The sequence below is a fragment of the Myotis davidii genome, unplaced genomic scaffold, assembly GCF_000327345.1.
Source record: "Myotis davidii unplaced genomic scaffold, ASM32734v1 scaffold964, whole genome shotgun sequence".
In the NCBI taxonomy this organism is placed as follows: domain Eukaryota; kingdom Metazoa; phylum Chordata; class Mammalia; order Chiroptera; family Vespertilionidae; genus Myotis; species Myotis davidii.
In genome coordinates this window covers 1,816,410-1,836,327 of record NW_006298351.1, presented here as the reverse complement: position 1 = coordinate 1,836,327, position 19,918 = coordinate 1,816,410, and the positions used below count along the sequence as shown (strand labels likewise).

Here is a 19,918-nt window from a genome sequence, read left to right as displayed (position 1 = left end):
GCTGAGCCTGTGTCCTTGGGTAAAGAACAATGAGACTATGTCACAGGTTTGCCAGCCCTTGATACTAGTGAAAATCAGTTATGGGAAAACTCCAACTGTTACAGCATGATTAGAGATTCTTTGTAATTGCTCTCAAATTCTTAACTGCAGTAGAATTTCCAGAGTTTCAAAGATATTTGTTATTGTTACTAATCCTTTTCCTTTTAGTAGGATTTTAAAGTACTCTCCCCTCTTAAATATAAACAGAAGTATGGCACTGGAATGCTTTTGTTCCTTTCCAACTCAGAGGACAATCGAATCCAGATGGACGAAGTAAACGATCCAGCACACAAAACAAGCCTGGCACACAGTAGGACTCCAAAACGTGTGGTCTTCTCTCCCCAGGTGTGCTTCCACTTCACCTCCATGCAGGCACCAGTCACCAGCATTCTCCTCTGGGTGTCCGAGTGCCTGAACCTCTGGGGGCTTCCAGAACCCTCTGGAACACTCTTAGAGGCAGGGCCTAACCAGAGTCAGCCCACCAGGTCTGCACATAAGGACTGAGGCCAGAGCTGCGATGCTCATCCCCACACACCCCTGTTTCACATTTGTTTCCCACCCCACAACCCAGCCACTGTCCTGTTTCTGGGTCCCCACCTTTCCTCTGGTCCCACTGCACCGGTTTTCTCACTGCCTCCGACTCCCCTAATATCCCCAGAGATTGCACTATTCCCTACATAAGACCTTTCCACAGTCCCCAGTGCATACAGAAAGCAGGCAGGACTCCCCAGCATCTTGTAGCCAGCGGCATTGCTGGCTCTCTCTGCTAAGCTTTTTCTCCTAAGCACTGGAATGCAGCGTTCACAGCCAGCAGCAGCAGCCAGGGAGGGGAGAGGAGGGAGGATGGTTTACAGGAAAATTACCGGGCTTGGGCCAGGCCAGCGCTGGCCCTAGCGCTCACAGCTGCCTCTGAAAGACAAGGATCTGGGGGCCTGGCAGGTTCTTCCTCAGCCATGCACTTGGCCCCAAGCCTGGAGCTCTGCCTCAGCTGGTGGGGTGGTGGGATGTACTCTGGGGCCCAGTCCTCTGGGAGACACACACTCTTTGGCATCCAGAGACAGGGAGGAGGAGGAAAAACATAGACGGGTGTTTGTGAGAGGAGAAAATTGGATCCTGCCACTGCATACTGGGGCCCCAGGCACTGACATGAAAAGGGGCTCTTTGTGCCCATTGCTGAAGCTCAAGCGCTATACCCTGGGTACCATGTCCCCATGTACCCTGCCCACCATCACATAAGCCATGCTCTCTGTGCCCCACACCAGGCCATGGGTTCTTCATACCTTGTGTGCATGACTACCTTGATGCATGTTCCATGTCCTGTGTCCCATGTCACTTATTCCTTGGATCATGCTCCATGCACCATATCACTTCTGGTACATGATGCACTCTGTACTACATGCCATCTTTCGAATCCCGTGTCCACTGTATCAGGTCCTATCCCTTCAAAGTGTGTGCCCTGAACCTTGTCCTGGGCCCACAAATGGTATTTCTCGAGCCATGATTCCCATCTTCAGGTGACGGTTAAGGAAGGCAAGCCTGGAGATAGATGCCCACCCCGGCCCACCGTTACCTATGCAAGCTGGGAAAAGTTACCTCCCTTCTCAGTGCCTGTTTCTCCAGCTATAAAATAAAAATGACATTGGCACTCATCTAATAAGTGCTGTTATGGGAATTAAAAGAGATAGTGCATTTAAGGTGCTTAGCCCAGTGCTTGGCACAGCGTGAGTCTGTAAAATGTCTGCTAGTGCGGTGTTCTGGTACCTGTACTATGTCCAGGTACTGCATGCCAGGTTCCCACTCCCCAGCTCCTGCCATACATCACACACTCTACCACACCAGTGAAATTCAAACAATAAGCTTTAAGGAAGATAGTTTTCCCTCTCCTACTAAGGAGAAATCCAAGGCTCAGAGAAGGGCAATACTCTGCATGAGGTCACACAGCCAGAAAGGGGAAGCTGGGAGGTGCACACAGGGCATTCAGAAAGATAGGACAGACTGGTGACGGGCTCTGGGGTGGGTGTGGAGATTGTCAGCAAGTAGGCACAGCTTCTTCTAGGGGTGGTAGAAATGTTCTCAAACTGAATTGTAGAAATGGAGGCACAACTTTGTGAATTTATTAAAAGTCACTGAATTAATTAAACTGGGTGAAATATACGTACATAAATTATACATAAGTGTACTTCACCAATTCATGTAAATTACACTTCAGTAAAGCTGTTTTAAAAAGGAAAGAAGCCCATGCACTTCCCATGCACCACTCCGACAAAGCCTCCAGCGAGGTGTGGCTCTGTGAGCTAGTGGAGACGGTCAGCAGAGGCTGGCAACCACTCTGAGGCCCAGGCGGGGGTGGCCTTGAGCAGCTGGGTGCCCAAACACCTCTGCAGATCAGGTGTGCAGCAGAATCACGCGGGGAGTTCCAGAAAACCTAGATTTCCAGGCCCCACGCCCAGCCTCTGAGGGTAGGTCAGGGTCGGGGCCAGGAAATCTGGGATTCTGAGGCTCAGCCTGGACTGGAAACCACTTACCAAAGCCCAACATCTCCTTTCACACTTGCAGAAACTAAGGCCAAGCAATGGGAGGGCCAGGGCTGGAACTACGACCCCCTTCTTTGTCCTTCCTCTCCTTCCCCTCCTCTTCTCTCCCCCACTCCATCCTGGCCCTTAGCCTCCTTGGGTGACTCAGGGCTGAGTCAACCAGTGGCACCACAGAGGAAACTTCTTAGGAAAAACAATTCCCAAACAAAGCTTTCCCTGATCTGGGGAACAAAATAGGCCCAAGGGGCTAAGAGAGGGAGGAGAGGAGAACACAGGGTGGAGTTGGAGGCTAGGACCAAGACCTGGTCTCTCCTCTTGGCACTGACTTGTGTGGGGCCTTAGAGACAGTGCTTCCCTGTACTGAGCCTTAAATGATACCTATATTGCACAGAGAAGCTCATTATGGACCAGGGAACATAAGTACTTATAAGCTTTGTCTTGTTAACAATGCTTCCCCAAAACCCATAGGTAGCATCATTCCCATTTTACAGATGGGAAAACTGAAGCTCTAAAGCAGCGGTGTCAACCCCTTTAGGGGTCGAATGATCCTTTCACAGGGGTCGCCTAAGACCATCGGAAAACACATATATAATTACATACTGCTTTTGTGATTAATCACTATGCTTTAATTATGTTCAATTTGTAACTATGAAAATACATCCTGCATATCAGATATTTACATTAGGATTCATAACAGTAGCAAAATTACAGTTATGAAGTAGCAACGAAAATAATTTTATGGTTGGGGGTCACCACAACATGAGGAACTGTATTAAAGGGTCGCGGCATGAGGAAGGTTGAGAACCACTGCTCTAAAGGTTCAGACCAAGGATGACTATTAGGAAGTGCAGGGCAAAGTATGAATTAGGACTGTCTGACCTTGAAGTCTTACTTTCATGCCTACACACCTTTGAAACACATGTGCTGTGCAGAGTGGCATACAGATTGCATTTCATTAAACATGTCAAGTGAATGACCACAGAAGGTGCTCAACCACAAATGCCTTGCTCCTTTTCTTCCTCTGAGTCGGGTCCTGCCTCAGGACTTCCTGGCCCAGTGGAGAGCACACGTGAACTCAGGTAATCACTCAGGTGATACAAGCAGGGAGCACCCAGGACCTGACAAGCCACAAAGGAGGAGCATTTCAGCAGAGCCTCAAAGAATGAGCAAAGGTTTGTTTTGGGGAAACTGGGAACAGGCAAGTCCGGTGGGGAGAACAGCAGAGGCTCAGAGATGTGGCTCACACTGGAAATACAAACACTGAAGGGTGGAGACCTGGGCGTAGGGTGAGGAAGGCCTGACTACTAGGAGTCCTGAACTGATCTCAGACAGGGAGGATTTTTAAACAGGGAAGAACAGGATGGGAACTGGTTTTATCTCTGCAGAGGGCCTGCTGCAGGCAGCTGAACTGGGAGTCAGGATGGTACTTCCCCTGAGGCCTCCCTGGAGCCCCACCTCCGAGCAGGCTTCAAGGTCCACCCCAGATCCCTCACTACTCACCCATGGGTCAGAACTGCCCCCAAGGGCCTCTTCCCCGTCCATAGCTGGGCTGGGCCGAGGGCAGGCAGGCCTCTCCTGACCACATCAACCTAATCACATCGGCCTATAAATAGGAGCCTGTGGCTTTAGTCTGAAATAGCTTTGCCAGGCCCAACTCCACAGACATCACATGGGCACACACAGCTCCGGAAATGTCCTTCTCCTTGACACAATTAAAAACCAAGACTTCCTCAGGAAACCATTGTTCACACTCCACTTTTACATTTCAACATGAAGCAAGAGCCGCTCACCTACTGCTTATTACTGAAAGTGGACCTTGTGACTGCTTCTCTGCGTCCCACTATCTGGGGACCCAGAGCAAACCACTACCTCTCTCTGGGCCTCAGTTTCTCAAAATGTAAACTAAGGAGGTTGGATGATATCCATAAGGCCTTTTTAGTCAGGATGCTCTCTGGAATGGTCTAGGGCAGCGGTTCTCAACCTGTGGGTCGCGACCCCTTTGGGGGTCCAACGACCCTTTTACAGGGGTCGCCTAAGACCATCGGAAAACACATATATAATTACATATTGTTTTTGTGATTAATCACTATGCTTTAATTATGTTCAATTTGTAACAATGAAATTGGGGGCCACCACAACATGAGGAACTGTATAAAAGGGTCGCGGCATTAGGAAGGTTGAGAACCACTGGTCTAGGGGGAGCCCCTAAACCCAAAATGCCCACTCCATTTTTACCCCTTCCCCAGCTGACTTGAAATTTTAATTATCAGTATTTTAAAAAGTAGAATTGCATTACAGATTTGAGCCAGGAGAAATGAACAGGTCCAATCCCTGCCACAAAAGGGTTGGCTGACCTTGGATGAGTCACTGTCCTTCTCTGGGCCCAGCCATGAGATGAAGGTGCCGGCAAGATGATGCCCAAAGTCTATGACTTTTTTAAATTTAAAACTGTTTTGTTTAGAGAACCACGACAGGCCAGCCTTGTGCTGAGAGCTACAGCTAAAGAGACAAATAAGGCCGAAACCGGTTTGGCTCAGTGGATAGAGCGTCGGCTTGCGGACTGAAGGGTCCCAGGTTCGATTCCGGTCAAGGGCATGTACCTGGGTTGCGGGCACATCCCCAGTAGGAGATGTGCAGGAGGCAGCTGATCGATGTTTCTAACTCTCTATCCCTCTCCCTTCCTCTCTGTAAAAAATCAATAAAATATATTTAAAAAAAAAAAAGAGAGACAAATAAGATCTCATCCAGCCCTCTGAACCCAGCCGGGCCAGACCCCAGTGGGGGAAATGTAAAGGCATTTCCAAACCCTTCAAAGTCCCATTAGAGGCTTCCTTCAGGGCTGCAGGGAACACCTTGTTCTCAATTCAGATTACAGATTTATGGCTGCAGAGAAGACTCCCCAAAGGGTAGATTACAACATGGTCTGGGCCGTTAGCAATCAACAGAGAAATAAAGCTAAACAGCCACCCCTATGCATCAGGCATATGCTTAGAACTTGAATTCTCCATCACTCAATCCTCAATGACCCTGTGATCACCCCCCGATTTCACAGATGAGGAAACTGAGGCTGAGAGGGGTTAAGAGACATGTCAAGGGGCACAGAGCAAGTCAGGCCAGAGTGATGCTTCAGGTTCACCCTGTTTGCTTCTGGAGTCCAGTATGTAACCAAACCCCAGTGCTCAGTAAAACAACACGGGGCAGCTCCCATGATTTAGACAATGGGGAAACAACCCAACAAGGGCTGGGGACAGAAAGGGATTGAGTGTTTTACTGTGTTTGGGTATAGGTGAGTGGGAGTGACAAAGAAGGTTTCACCTAGTGATACTCATTCTTTCCAACCAGCTTACAGCGTTAACCCCTCTGATCCTCCCTCCCAGCTCAAATCCTGTCAGTCAAGCCACTCCCAGCTGAAAATGTGTCCATGGCTTCCTGGCACCCAGAGGATCGAGACCTGGCATTCAATGCCTCTCCCAGCCCTGCCCTCCCCGTTATCTCCTGCCACTCCCCACATCAACCCCACACTCCTGCTGCTGCAGCACTGCTCACTAGTCCCCAAGCACAGTGGCTCCAAGTGGCCAAACCTTTGCACGTGTCACTCTGCCTGAAAGCCCGACTCGCCCTTAGCCAGTGCTTGACTCAAGAGGAAAAGGTCTCCTTGGCTCCCCTGAGACTTATCACAAGGACTCCAGGCTCAGCCACCACAATTCTGGATCTCCGAGGGCAGGGCGCCCCTCTCCACTCAGAAGCTCAGCAATGAAAAAAATGCAAGGAGCCCAGAGAATGCTGGGGAGAGCACATTTGCCAAGACTGCCCAAGACCAAGCCTCATCTGAGGCACAGCATCAGGACGCCACAGTGTGGAAGGACCAAACATTACACCTTTGGGATTTATCAGCATGGGAGGGTCTCTCTTTCCAGGGTTCTAATAATGAAATTTGGGTAAATCTCTCCCCTACTTTAAAATTTCCAGTAGTTCCCCAGCAGCTTAAGATAAAATCCAAACTCTATCCAAGGCCCCCAAGGGCTTGCATAACTAAGGTGCTATCTGGTCTCTAGGCCCTTGTCCCACCATGCTCCCTTCCTTCAGATCCCCAGCAACTCCACACGGGACCTCCTGTCTCAGAGCCTCGGCATACTGTTCCCGCTGCCTGGGTGCTCCCTACCCTGCTCACACAGCACCTTCCATTCCCTCTTTAGGTCTTGGCTTTTCAGGGAAGCCTCCCTCATCTGTCCAGATAGAATTCCATCACACCCACCCAATCCCATATGCGCTCATAACCCTGGTTGTCTCCTTTATGGCTGAAGAAATCAATTTATTATGTGTGTAATGACTTACTATAAGACCCAGGACTACAAGACCAAGAGGTATGGGAAAACCTTGCTCTCCAACACCCAGTTCAAGGCCTCAATATCTGTCAAATGAATGCACCCATGAATGAGTAAGTGAATGAGCGAGTGAACCTACAATATAACTCAAGACAAGATGATGGTCAGAATCCTGGTGAACATTAGAGGCAGAAAAGCAGGGTCCAGAGAAGGTCGGGGAAATGGAGATAAACTGGATGGTGCAGTCTCCCAGAAGCAAAGAGGGGAGAGAACTTCTTGAATGTTCTCAACTGCTCCAAGGAGGTGGTACATGGAGATGTGAGGAAATACCATGGGATTTGGACACGCAGGAGCTCACTGGGGCCTCCTTGGTTGAACTCAAGTTCAGCAGAAGTGGGCATGAGGTGGGCACAGTATAGGGGCTGAGCCAGCCAAGCTTAGTTAACAGGTACTCATCTGGGCCTGAGCCAGTCTGGCCCTGCAGGGTCTGCACAAATGGGGAAAGCAGAAGACAGGTCTGTGTCATTGTCACCAACAGCATGAACAGAGAGTAATACTCTTTGGTGACAGAGTAGCTAAAGGCAATTCGGCTTTAGGAGCTGGAGTGGTCAGGGCTCAGTCCCAAAAGCTGGAGCTTCAGAACCAAGACTGGCCCCCATCCCCCCACTCTGGGCAGCATCAGGGCTGCTCCTTGCTCAGCAGAACAACAGGCTTCGGCTGAAGTGGGACAAGTCCCCTCTCTGGGCCTGGCGGGCCTTCTAGGAATCCTGGCTTTGAGGACAAAGCATTCTGAAGACCATCAGAAGGCCCATTCATCTCAGCTTTGGGAAAGAGGAACAGCTCTGTCTGTGGTCACTGTCACCCCCTGAAGCCAGCTGGGCCACCAATGAGTAAGCCTATAGGCATTCGGCCCCTTCTCTTTTTGGAACCAAGGATGATGTCATGAGCTGGAGGGTGTTTTCCAGGCTCTCCATATCCTTGCTGTTAGAAATTCACTTCCTTTCCAGCGTTAGACGACGGGTTAGTTCCCTAGCAGCGATCCTTCCCGTTTCACAGCTCACAAAGCCCTTCTGCATCTACGAGCTTGTGCAGTCTTCACGACAACTTGCAAGGTGGGTGCAAGGGAGATCCACACAACCATTTTGTAGGCAGAGAAACCAAGGCCCAAGCTGGGAAGCAACCAGGGTCTCCTGCTTCTGGAGAAGAGGCAGAAAAAGCCCAGGACTCGGCACCCCACCCCTTGGATCTGAGCCTACTTCAGCGGGTCACCTGGGAATCTGATAGCCAGGTGGCCCCACCCTGCCAGCCCTGCCAGCCGTCCCCAGGTGGCGCTGACTCATCCCCTTCCTCATGACTCACACTCCTCAGGTTCTCCTCCTCCAGTCAACAAGCAGAGACTTGGCAGCCACACCCGAGATTCTCCCACCTCCTGTGGAGAATTTGTGCATCTCCTTTTTCCTCAGGGAAATCCACCCTCTTACAAAAGAGCCAACAGACGCCTTGATAGGGAAAGCAACTGTCCTACAGTAACACAGCCAGCAAGCAGCACAGCCAGGTGGAGGCCCAGGCACCCTGGAACCCAGGCTAGTCAGTCCCTGCCTCTTTCTCACAGGGTCACCCTTGCCCGGCCTCCCTGTCATGGGAAGGTGAGAAGCAAATGAGGTAACGGGCAGAAATGTACTCTGAGTTTAACTAGAAACGCCTCAGAAACTACCTTTGAATCCACTATGGCAACTGGCGCTGCTTCCACTGTCCTCTTCAGATTTCCCGAGTTTAGGAGGACTCGGGGTTCGCACTGCTCTACCTACCTTGCAGGGCTCAGAAGGTGAAAGGGGGTGTTCCAGGGACAGGTGCTGGGACCACGGCAGAAGCTGCACGAGCAGGTATCAGCACCACCTGTAAATAAAGAACCAAGACTCTCAGTGTCAAGGGCTCAAGGTCATCTGGTCAAATCAGAAGCGTCCACTTCTCTCCAGCCCCACTACCAGGGTCACACAGCCCCTATTTGCACACCTCCAACTGTAGGGCACTCACTTCCTGCCAAGGCTTTAAGACCTACTATTGGAGAGTTTGGCTGGTTAAAAAAATTGTCATTAGGATGTGCTAAAATCTCTCTCTGTGGTCACCCAGGACAGGTCTGTCATCCTGTTTCCCAAAGGCTCTTTGAAGACTTGAAAACAGTGGTCCTGAGCCCTCAGTCTTCTACAAGTTGTACAGTCCCTTTCCTCCAGCTTTTCCTGAGACCAGGGTGTCCTGTTCCCTTACGCTTTCCCTGATCTACTCCAAATGAATCCTGTCTCTCCTGAAATAATAATAATAATAAAAGATCCAGAATTAGACATTCTAATGAGTTCTATCCACAGCAAGCAAGCAGAACTCTCACCTCTATCATTCCAGATACCATGCCTCTATTAATCCAGCCTAAAGTCCCATTAGCATTTAAGGTAATCCCATTGCATGAATGAATTCAGCTTATAACCCTTACAATCAACTTCAGAGCAGTGGCTGAGGATTCTGGAGGCAGACACAATGGTCCTTCAGTTAACTAACTATGTAGCTTGACCAAGTTACTGCACCTCTCTGAGTCTCAGTTTCCTTCTCTGTAAAAAATGGATTATGTTAGAAGCCCCCCACCCCACCCCCTACACACAGAGTCATTTAAGGATTAAATGAGATAAAATATGTCAAGGGTTTTGAACAGTGCGTATATTTACTCTGAGTATTAATTAAATCCTAAGTCTTTTTCTAGAATGTGTATCTTTCTCATCCTGTACTTGTGTATTCAGGAACCCAAGTTGCTTGCATGCCATAATCCCACCTGGGTGGCTAGGTATCATTCTATTCTTGCACGACTGTGTTATCAGTATCTGGTGCCAGGTCTTTCTCTGCCATCAGACTATGAGCTCCATCAGACTGCTTTGCCTCTGAAGCTTTGGCCCTGGCACATGGCCTGGCAAACTGCAGACCACTGGCTATATGCTAGGTGACTGAATGAAGGGCCAGACTATGTGGGCCCTAGGGTTGTGCAGCCCAGCCTTCCAGTTCCTCCTTCTACCCCCCAGAACACACACACATCTTTCAGGGACAACCTCACTCCCACAGTCCCAGTCATCTGCATCCAGGGACAGCTAAGTAAGCTGGCTCCTGCCTACACGGGAAAAACTCTCTGCCCAAACCAGCTCATCCAAGCCAAAGAGAGAGTCCAGGTTCCCAAACGGAGCAAGGCCCTACAGGCTCCTGGGATTCAGACACAAATGGGCCCTGTTCTCAGCTGACATTAAATGGCCCAGACAATCCTGGTGGGTTTCTGCATTGTGAGTGGCACGGTGCACAGCAGGGGATCTGGAAGGAGGGGGGACCCTTATCTGGGCCCTCGGTCGGTCCGTGTTAAATGCCACCTCTATGGACCTTCCATGGGGGACAGATCAAAGCAGAGCTGGGTTTTGTTGTTCCTGCCAAAGACTAATGACCTTTCACCTTCTGTTAACTCTGTGAGAGAATGAGACTTTTTCTACAAACCTCCAAATCACACCTTCATCCTCACTGGCGGTGCTACATTTGTTCTCAAGTGCATCCGGCTCCTCCCCCAGTGTTCCCCATCTCAGCACAGCACCACCACCCACCACCCACACCAGGCCAGACACCAGGGCACCACTCTTCTCAACCTCCCCTTCTCTGTCACTCTTGCCTCCAACACCATTGAGTCCTTGCATCCTCTTCTCCCCCACCCTCCCACTGCCAACATCTTGGTCCAAGTACCATCACCTCTCACCTGGATGACTGCAATGCTTCCTAACTGGTCCTTCCACTTCCTCTCTCATTCCCTAAGTGCAGTCTCCTCAGAGCAAGCCCAGACTATGTCACTCCTTGGCTCAGATTCCACCATGGCTCCCTATGGCCCCCAGATAAAGTCCAAGATCCTTAACACACTTTTCGACATCATTTATGATCTCCCCCCGACCCCCTCATAGCCGCTGGAGCCTCAACTCTCACCAGTTCCTGTCTCCCCACCACCCCTACACACACACCCACACACACATACACACCCCTCCAAGCTCCAGCCAGACAGCTGCACTCTGTTCCTTAAGTCCTCGTCTAATCTTCGCACAGACTGCTTCCCATTTCGGAACTCTTTCATCCCTGTTCTTCTTTTCTTCTTCCACTTTGATCAAGCCCAGCTTTCCTCCCGGAAATCTTCTTGGACTCCCCTTCCCCTTAGGCTGAGCTCATCTGAGATCCCACAGGCCTCCTGTCTTCCCAGTCACACTGTATTATGGTCTGTTTCCAGGTCAGCCTCCCCCATTAGACTAAGATCTGCTCCCTTGTATCCCAACACCTAGGCTAGGGGTGGGGCCACAACAGCGCAAGATTCATTAAAGGAAGAAACTAGTGAATCACGTGTGCACACATGTGTAAACACACTCATGCACACCTTCACATAGAGCTGGTTAAGAGTGCAGGTGCTGCCATCTATAGGCTGAAAGAGCATTGCACTCTTTTCTAGGGTGTGGGCGCAGGGAGCCCCAGAGTTTTAAAATTGGCTGGGTTTAGAATTAGAGTTCGTCCCAGCTAACTACAAGTTGGTCTGTTTTCCATTTTAGACTTAAAGCTGCAGCAACTTAAAAACAAGGTCCACAAACCGCTGACTCTAGTCCATCGCCCACACACTCCAGACAGAGCCATAAAGAGAGGCCATTCCTTCCAGCATTCAGATCCCAGTCCAGGCTTGCTAGGTGCCTTTTGCTGAATTACATCTTAGAGCACAGGGAGAGGAGGCACTTTCTAACAGTCAGAGCTGCCCACCAGTGCAAAGGCTGGTCTTCAGGTAGAGAGTTCCCCATTAGTGAAAGTATGCAAGCTATCAGGAACCCCATCTGTCTAGAACAGGGGTGGGCAAACTTTTTGACTCGAAGGCCACAGTGGGTTCTTAAACTGGACCGGAGGGCTGGAACAAAAGCATGGATGGAGTGTTTGTGTGAACTAATATAAATTCAAAGTAAACATCATTACATAAAAGGGTACGGTCTTTTTTTTTTTTTTTAGTTTTATTCATTTCAAAAGGGCCGGAGCCGTAGTTTGCCCACAGCTGGTCTAGAAGGTGACTGCAGAGGAGCTTTCTGCCCTGGGGTGTGGGTTACGGGCAATTGGAGCAGATGTGTTTTTCTCCTAAAAGACTGCTCCCAGCTCACTGGGAGAACCTTCAGATTTAGTGGGAGAAACATGGTATCTGACCAATAACGCCAGAAGGGTTCAAAGGGCCACCCAATGAGAACAGTTAAGATTTTCTGATCACTTGCCAAGTGCTAAACTCTGACATACATCATCTCTCATCCTCACAATAACTCTGCCAGGCAGATATCATTGTCCCCATGTTGTGAAGGACAGACAAAGCTCAGAGAAGTGAAATTATGTGCTGACAGTCACACAGCTAAGGTCTGGGCAAAAGTCCCTACCAAGTCAGGCTGCCTGCCCTACATCTTGGTCTCACTAAATTTCAAGATCTGAGGCCAGGCCTCTTGCTCACTAGAGAAAAACATAAAGCTGTGATTACTCTAGATCAGGGGATAGCAAACTTTTACTGTAAAGGGTCAGGCAGCAAATATTTTAGGCTTTGCAGGCCCCATGCCTTCTCTTTTGCATATTTTTCCTGGTTTGGGTTTTTATTTTGTGTGTGTGTTTTTAACAACCTTTTGAAAATGTAAAAACCACTCAGCTCAGAGGCATGCAAAAACAATCTAGGGGCTCCCCAGGACTATAGTTTGCAATCTAGAGGTTGAAATTGGTGTTTATAGTCTTAAATATAAAAACTTCAGGTGGAAATGTTTAAGCCAAATGCCAGGTCCTACAGCTATAATTCTCCCCCCTCAGATGGCTTCCTATTGAGTCACACTCTCTTAGAGAAGAGCTGGCCCAACTCTGCTGCGATATTCGGCAGCAAAATATTTCAAGGGCTGTTCAGATTCTAGAAACTCATAGCTGTGGACCAAATAGTTCGACTCAGTGTTGGGAAGAAAAGAGGGAGGCACATACAATGGGTAGGAAGAGCTTCAAAGATAAGACATTAAGAGATCTGGGGGCCGTAGCTGGTTTGGCTCAGTGGATAGAGCGACGATCTGCAGACTGAAGGGCTTGGTCTCCAGTGGGCAGGAAGCAGCCGATCAATGATTCTCTCCCATCACTGATGTTTCTATTTCTCTATTCCTCTCCCTTCCTCTCTGAAATCAATAAAAATACATTTTTTTTTAAAAAAGAAGATCACTATCTTAAAAGAGAGAGAGAGAGAGAGAGAGAGAGAGAGAGATCTGTGGTCTTGTCTGAGCCCTGAACAGATATTTAAGACTCTTCCTGTGCAAAGTGGAGGGAAACTGGTTAGGTTTTTGCTGTGTGCTTCAGGAAACTCACTTGTTCCCAGTCATGAAGTAAGGGGTTGGGGTCAGGCGATTTCCAAGATCCAAACTCTAAAAGTTGGAGTCTGGAAACTGTGTTGAGGAGAGAAGGGCGTCAAGAGATTGGTCTTCAGCTGAGGGTCACCACAGTCACAACAAAGTCAAGGGGACACAAAGTCAAGCCCTTCCGTTCTAAGTATAGAGGTAGGGCAGTGACCTGGCTTAAGCTCAAGGTCTTATGGCAAGTGCCAAGCAGAAACTACAATGAGAACCAGCGCCTCTCTACCTCTTCAGCTTGGATCTTAACCGTTATATTTTACTGATGCTGAACTGTGCAAACGTATTTACTAAATGAATGAATGAAGTATGATATAGTATTTCCGTAAATGGTCCCTGAGCTAGAATTTTGATAACCAGCTTCTAAGGCTCCCACAAAGGCTGCAACCTTTCTGGGCAGCAATTTGGCAAAATGTAGCAAAACCTGTAAAATACGTCATTTTTGACCCAGAAACTCCAATTCTTGGGTACCCTCCTAAGAAATAATAAAAAAGAATAATGTAAGCACTAGTATGCTCACTGCAGCACTGTTTATAAACAGGCTAAATGCCTGATGATAGAGGGTCCGTTAAGTGAACCATAGGATATCCACTCCTTAAATATAATTATGGAGTGATTAAATCAGTTCAGCACATATTTTCATAATAAAAAGGTAAAACCTGATTTTTTTACAAATAAAATGCATAATTTCACTTCTTTAATCCCTGGACTATTGGAACAAAAGATTTAAAATAGCAATAGACATGCATTTATCTACTTATGTACAGTATACTTTTAAAAATCCTTTAAAAATTAAACTTAGAGGCCTAGCCAGTTTGGCTCAGTGGATAGAGCGTCAGGTTGCTGACTGAAGAGTCCCGGGTTCGATTCCAGTCAAGGTCACGTACCTTGGTTGCAGGCTCAATCCCCGGCCCTGGTCGGGCGTATGCGGAAGGCAACCAATCAATGTGTCTCTCTCACATGGGTGTTTCTCTCTATCTGTCTCCCCCCCCTTCTCTTCCACTCTCTCTAAAAATCAATGGAAAAATATCCTCGGTGAAGATTAACAACATTAACAACAAAAATTAAACTTAGAGTCCTGAAAAACATGAGAAAATATTTATGTTATACTGTTGAAACAGAAAGTCAGAATAGGAAATTATAAATGTGGTATGACCACAATTATGTGAGGGTAAAAAAAAAAAAGTACTGAAAATATCAGGAAGGAAATGCGCTCAAATGTTAGCAGTGATTATCTCTGGTTGGCAGAATTATAGACACTTCTTACCTTTTATACTTTTTTATTTTCCAAATTTTCTATCATCAGCATTTGCTATAATTAGAAAAAGAAAAAAAGGTTCTTGGAGGAGGGGAGAAAAAAGCCCCCCATATTCCATGTGTATTCCACCCACAGCAGTTTGCTACTCCCCAAAAAATTAACTAGTATTTACCCAGTACCTACCAAGGGCCCAGCCCAGCCATAGTCGCTATAGAAAGGAAATGAAGGGCCAGGCTCCACCCTGAAAGCTTACATATATCATAAAAATTTTCTTTGCTTGGCAAATAATCTGGTCCCACATGATATCCTTGCTGAGGCTGGAAAGATATAAGGCTGTTTGCTCAACAGCAGTATCAACAAATCCATTCCCACTGGTGTGGTGCCTTCATCAGAGTTCCCTGAGAGACACCATGGCTCAAACCGTTTCTGGAGTCCCTTTGGGAATAGAAAATTTCAGGAAGAAAACTGTTATCCCTAGTCCAAGCACTGAAAGCAAGGGGCACAGAGGGTCCGTCTGAGGCAGAAAAAACAAGGCAGCAGGAAGGAGTTGGATGGAGGGCCTGGGGAGGAACCTAACTGGCCATGTGGCCTGGGCAAGAGAACTCATATCTCCAGGCCTCAATTTCCTCACCTGTAAAATGGGGCCCATAATGACAACCTCGGGGCTCCTATGAGGCTCAAAGAAGAGAAAGTAAATCATTTCATCTCTTTAGGCCACGCCTCAGTTTCCTCATCTGTAAAACTGAGTCATTATCACCTCTTTCATAGGGCTGTTAAAACATTAAACAAGACAGTATAGACAAAAGGTGAGCGAACACAGTAAGCATGCTACATACATATGATGGCCATGATTCTTATTGCTTGTAGAACAGGGAATAGGACACATAAATGAGTCAGACCTCAACTTCCTTATCTGCAAAATGGGGCAACCAATTCAATCCACAAAGACCAAATTCATGAATAGTGGCCGACTCTCCAGCTGGCACTGGCACTGGCACAAATAACTTAAACACAGACAACTGCTGTGGGCTCACTTTGTGCTCCCAGAGATGCAGGTCCCATGTTCCTGCACTGAGCATAAAGCCCTCTGACTCAAGGCCATCAGAACCCAGAAAGCCTGACATTACCCGGTCCACCCCCACTAGTGCAGAGTGAACACTGGGGCCCAGAGAAAGGCACATATTAGCACAAGTCACCCACACTTTGTCAGGGGCAAAACCAGGACCACACTCACCGCTTTTCTCTGCTCTGCCCTTAAGTTGCTGCTGTGGTCCCAGGCAAATGGCAGAATGAGGAAGAGAGGGGAAGCCGGAGAGCAGCAGGAACCCAGCCTGTCTGTGGTCTCCAAACTCACAAACCACATCAGGCTGAAATATGACACACGCTCACTCAGTTGAAAGAGAGGAGATATTTTTACTTAACATCCCCCAGCTGCCTAAACACTAGTCTCTTTCTTTCCCTCCCCCCAAAAATGCATAACTCCTGGGACCTGCTTTTTCCTGCTTCTGCAGGCATTTTCTCAGGGAATAACCATGGGGCAGGGATGGGGGGCTTCCACTTTTCCTGGCTTTCCCAGAAACCTTTCCAGAACATGGGCTCAAATGATAAACGGACAGGGGGCTGATCCTTGCTGGGTTCCCAACTCAACAGGTGACCTTGGGCAAGTCTTGTGTTGTCTGAAATATAGGAAAAAGTGAGCTCCCCGCTGCAGTCCTCTTGATAGTAGAAAAGTGTTTACAAACAGCCCTGGGAGGCCCCTCCAGGCCTCTCTGCTACAGGACTGAGCATCCCAAGCCACGCAGGCTGACTCATCTTCATTGTCACAGCCACAACAAAGCTCCCCCATCAGTACTCATGAAAGAATGAGATGGAACCTTCTGGAAAATGTCTGCAGTGATTAAGATTTCTGGCTCTATCATCAGACCTCTGGAGTCCTGATACCATCACCCAACAGTCTCACAACCCAAGGCATGTTAGTTAGCCTCTCCAAGAGGGATAATAATATCAACCTCAGAGGAATGGTTGTGAGGAATCAACAAAGTAATTAATGTCCCAGCGATTGGTATTCTAAAAGGTAGCTTTCTATGATTATGATGCAGATCAATGCTCCACCCCCCATTTTACAGAGAGCCAGGACTTGCCCAGGTCACTCAGAAGAATGAACAGTATGGCTCCACTCCCAAGTCAGTGCTTTTAACTGCTCTCAGGCCTACAGTCTCAAATAAGAATATTTACACCCTCAGAGATTGTAGGCTTAGGCTGTAAAGGTTTTTGAAGAAAATCAAAGACCAAAGCCTCAGCCAAGGACTATAGACCTTGCATAAATCATCTCTATGACTTGGCAATTTCTCCTGAAAGACCCAAACTACCCACACAGATGGAGCAGGGGGAAGTGACCTACTGACACTGGAGGGCCAAGAAGTTGTGAAGGCAGCCGGTCAACTGGTCTTGCTTGTAATAGTTTGGCACAAGTGCACACACAGCTGTTAATAGTAGCTACCTTTGGGGGAAAAGCGGGAGTTGGAGAGATGAAAATCACTCTATACTCTTCTCCATGTCTGAATCTTTAACAATATATAATTGCTTTAAAAAGAAGAAAAAACAACACAGCAAAACTCAGAATAACTTAGCAGCTTTATCCAATAGGTATAAGCCTGTTGTCTGCTTTTAGATGAAATGTATGGCAAGTTTGGAGATCTTCAGCTGGGCTTTTAGAATCTGCTGCTCTGATCCATCCCAGGGCCACTGCTCTGGTTCAGACCTGGACCCTCTTTCACTTGACCATGTGACACCCGGCTTGGGGTCTCCCTGCCCCCATCTAGCCCCTTCCAATGCATCTCCTACATCAGCCACCAGATTGAGAGTTTTAGCCAAAATCCTTTCTGTCTTTAAAATGAAGTCCAAACCCTTAGTTTACAATCAAGTTCCATTTTTATTTAGTCTCAACTCCCATCACTCTACCCTTCCCCTATTCTCCATTATAGCTAAGTGGATTGCTCAGAAAACCTCAGTGCCTTTGCACAAGCTGTTCCTGTTTCTTAAAATGTCTTTTCCCTCAATCTCTTTATCTCCTGGGAAACTATTACTCATTTCTAAGGCCTGGGTGATGCAGACATAGTCACCCCTCTTACAGACTATCAGTACCCCATGACTGTGTTGACCACTCTAGATGGGAAGTATCTTGAGGATAGAGAACTTTGTCCTCCTCAGGGGTTCTTGGTACCTCGCAGGACAAGGCACTCACTACTAGACCCAAGAGAACTGAATCAAGGAAGCAGGGAGGAAGGAAATGCCATGAGAGACAAACCCTGCAGCCTCCCCTCCAGGGAGCTGCCTGCTTTCCAAGTTCACATTAGTCCATAATAAAAAAGACTATGGAAAATTCTGGAGTAAAGTTTCCTTCTCTGAATCACAGGGAAACCTTCTTTGCTGCTGTATAACTCAGGCCAGTGCCAACTCAAGCTCCTCCGGCTGTTTACAATTTCCCTGGCATTTATAAATAGTGAGGCCTCAGAAAGGAAAATGGAGTCTCAAGGGAGCTGGATGCCCACTGTCTCCTCTCCTACCCTTCCTCCTCTGTTCCAAGCCTCTTCCTCTTAACATCCCCAAAGAACACCAACCAGCACCCCCAAGTGCGTGTAAGGGTGGAGGGGAAGTACTCAGTCCCTTAGCGAATGGAAACTCAAAAAAAGAGTCTAAGACCCAGTGGGACTGGCTCAGTTGGTTGAGCATCATCCTGTGCACCAAAAGGTTGCTGGTTTGATTCTTGGTCACAGCACATACTTGAGCTACAAAGGCAACTGATCAATGTTGCTGTCTCACATTAATGTCTGTCTGTCTGTCTCTCTCTCTCTCTCCCTCCCCTCCCCTCCTCTCCCCTCTTCCCTCCCTGTCTCTCTTCCTTCTCTAAGCATATCCTTGGTGAGGATTAAAAAGCCAAAAACTATTTTTTTAAAAAAAGAAGAGTCTAAGGTACCACCAGGTAGAGGGAGTCACCCGAGGGCCCACTGGAACTGGGTTCCAGCCCTGCCCCTTCCTCTATGTGACTATGTGACTTCGAGCCTGTCACAAACTCTCAGGGCCCTTCAGTTCTCTCAGCTATGGCATGGGGCTGGGGTCAGACTTCAGCAAGCTGTGCTCACTGTGAAGTACAGTGCAGGAAAAGGTCGCGGTGCCTGGTCAGAAATGTGGTCCTGGGATAACAGGATGTGCAGGACTAAGTCTTTGAGAAGTCCTCCAGGCCAAACAAAAGCCGAACCTCCCCCAGCAGCCCTGCCTTCTGTCTGAGGAAGGTGTGAGGGCAGAATAAAGGGTAGATGTCTGGGCAGATGAGGGGCTACAAAAGATGTCCCAAAGCTTCCAAGGACTCAGGCTTGCCCTTAGGCATGGCCCAGAGGTCTGGGGACCCAGGAAGAACAGGGAGATTCCAATCACTATCCTCAATTTTTAAAGAAGTTTGCCTGTGAGTCAGGGAAGGGAACAAATACGGTAGCACTGAGGAGACCACACCTACTGGTAGCAAATGCAAGAAGATTTCTCAAAAGTACAAGGAAAACTTCCTAACAGTGCTGGGTCCAGAACGAGGAAGGGGGTGGGAGGCTCCTCATCACCCAGGACGATTAAGCAAAAGCATTATATTACCCTGGAGTCAAGAATCTGTGGAGCAGGCTCCCCAGCGGCGCCACCGCCCAGACCTCGGGCGAGCGATTACCTGCAAGCCCCGGTCAGGTACACCGAGTGCCGTGCCGAGGTAGCCCTGGGCCCAGTTCCACCAGCCGCGGGGGCGGGGTCGATGTTTGCAGCACAGCGGGGGCCTGTGGATGAGGCCCGATCCCCTCCTCCCCAGCCCTAGCCCCCCAACCCAAACCTCCTTGGTCCTCTGGGAGACAAGCTAGGTGAGAGAAAGCCCTTTTCCAGCGTTGCCCCCGCCGCCCGAGGTCCAGGCGCCAGACCGGGAGGGGAGCTCTAGACCGGAATGGGGGCCGGGGGGGGCGGGGGGGAGGACCCATGTGACTGAGATCTCCAGATGACCAGATCCCCAGATGCCCCGGGTCGTAGCCGCCCCCTTCCCCTACCTGGGGCTGCGGCGCTGGCGACGGCGGCTGCTGGGTCCTAGGGGGAGGAGGGGAGAGGGAGGGGGCAGGAGCCCCGGCCCCTCCCCTAGGCTGCCGGGAGAATGGCGACACTGCCTTCGGGCTAACCTTCGGTCTCTTTAACCAACCCTCGCTACTTGCCCAAGGAAGGAAACAAGCTCCCTGCTTTAGACGCGAGGAAACTGAGGCCCGGAGCACTCAGGGGACAGCTGCGGGAGCTTGGAGG

The 19,918-nt window shown here is 48.8% G+C and overlaps 1 protein-coding gene across 2 annotated transcripts in view; it reads right to left on the bottom strand.

The window, feature by feature from the left end:
- The window catches only part of GSN (gelsolin), a 54,283-nt gene extending 34,592 nt beyond the window's left edge, over window positions 1–19,691 (bottom strand). Inside the window, exons 1-2 of one of the 2 annotated variants that reach the window (XM_006773998.2) lie at window positions 19,675–19,691; window positions 8,707–8,794 (exon numbers count right to left, since the gene is read on the bottom strand). The gene's annotated coding sequence lies outside the window, so the exon portion shown is untranslated. Of the gene's footprint in view, window positions 1–5,173; window positions 5,181–8,706; window positions 8,795–19,674 lie in introns of those variants that run through there. The other variant, XM_006773999.2, reaches the window with a different exon arrangement.
- Between the last annotated feature and the right edge of the window lie 227 nt (window positions 19,692–19,918).